The sequence below is a fragment of the Punica granatum genome, unplaced genomic scaffold (genome assembly GCF_007655135.1).
Source record: "Punica granatum isolate Tunisia-2019 unplaced genomic scaffold, ASM765513v2 Contig00115, whole genome shotgun sequence".
In the NCBI taxonomy this organism is placed as follows: Eukaryota; Viridiplantae; Streptophyta; class Magnoliopsida; order Myrtales; family Lythraceae; genus Punica; species Punica granatum.
Window position 1 is genome coordinate 25,858 of NW_022204101.1, and position 1,643 is coordinate 27,500.

Sequence of the window (1,643 nt, forward strand, 5' to 3'; positions counted from 1 at the left end):
GGCATTCGCGCTTCTTGTATTTATGGAAATTTTCCATAGATCTACTACTTTCAACTGGCAACTGGAATATATAAATAGATCGGACATAGTTACCTATCGTCCAAACGCCGGTGGGGTTTATCCCCACCTCGTCTACGATTGCCCTTTCTCTCTTTAGGCAGGAAGATTCTTGGTTTCTTCCCAGGCCTATGCCTTGCCTATACTATGGGCTCCCATTGGGAAATCCTTAGGCCTTCCGAATATGTCCGTCCGCTTTCGGATTACTGCTTCACGTTCGGCTTCCAAACCGAACTACCCGTGGGAAGTGGGTCTCCTTCGCTTTACTAGAAGTTTTTTGATGCGCGAGGAATTGTCTGAAAGTGAAAGTGAACGGCATCATTGGTAGGCAGCCAAGCGAACATTCCTGACTTAGGGGACAAAGTAGAGAACCAGAAAGATATGCTTAACAAAGTCAATTCAATGCATCCATTACGACATGGCTTGCTTTGTTGAATTCTAGTCTAGCTCTCTCCCTTCGGCTTCTTCCCCAGCTGCGGACCCGGAAATCACTGACTTCCTCAGACCTTCCCCCTTCAGCTTTCCTTCTTTCTGTTTTTGATTGAGTTTCTTTTTCTTTATACGGATTTTAACCAGTTCTATTTGGATCTAAGACCACCTTCCTTCCTTAGAAGGCGAACATCTCATGCATCTTTAGAACCATGGAACTACCATCTAATATGGGCGAACGCTAATGCACGCTATATCTCTTAGTCTAATGGGTTTCCCGTGAGGGAGCTCACTCTCTGTATAGGGAATTAGGTAACGAAGGGGCGACGACGAAGGAGAAGGTAACAAGTATCGGGGCGAAGGCTAATATGTTCGAAATAGTTGTAGTCGCGACGAACGCTCATGCTCAGACTATGGCTATTAGTATCGAAGATGGTTCCCTTCTAAAGCTAGGGAAAGCCCATCTAACTATGTCTTGGCATTGCTTGATTTCTCCGAGTCGTGTAGGGCCTGTTCAAGTTCCGCAGGAGTAGTTTCGGTTGGAACTTGGACGCAAGAAACTTCTTGAATATCTCCTGATGGGGGGGAGAGGTCTGCAGCAATTCTAAGATGGAAATGGAAGCTGGGCTTTCTATGTTTCAATCGGATACCAATTGCTTGGATGCCTTTGAAAGTCTCGAGATGATTTGCAGAAAAAATGCTTTCTAGCTTTGTCTTGTGTCTCCGTAACAAATGGTTGGTCCATTTCTTGATGGGCGAACGACGGGGATTGAACCCGCGCGTGGTGGATTCACAATCCACTGCCTTGATCCACTTGGCTACATCCGCCCTTACCCCCGCACAGGTTGTTGTCTCTATCTACGATCAGATCCTTTCTGAACTGAACCCCCCGCTATCAAAGAGAAGCTTTTTCCTAGACTATAGTTGCAAGTCTATTGTTGTGTTTTGGAATTAGGGGAAGCAAAGCTTCAACAAGTAGAAACTTCCTGGCAAAGCTTCAAACAAAGAGGTTGGGCTGTTCACTTCATTGATTTGACTTCACTTTACTTAAGATTAAAGATAGGGGCCGGGCGGGCAGTGAAGGCTCGTTTAGTAGACAGCGAGCGAGCAGCAAGCACCTTCTTTCTCAAAGTCAACTTTCTCGCTTGTTGCTTTAG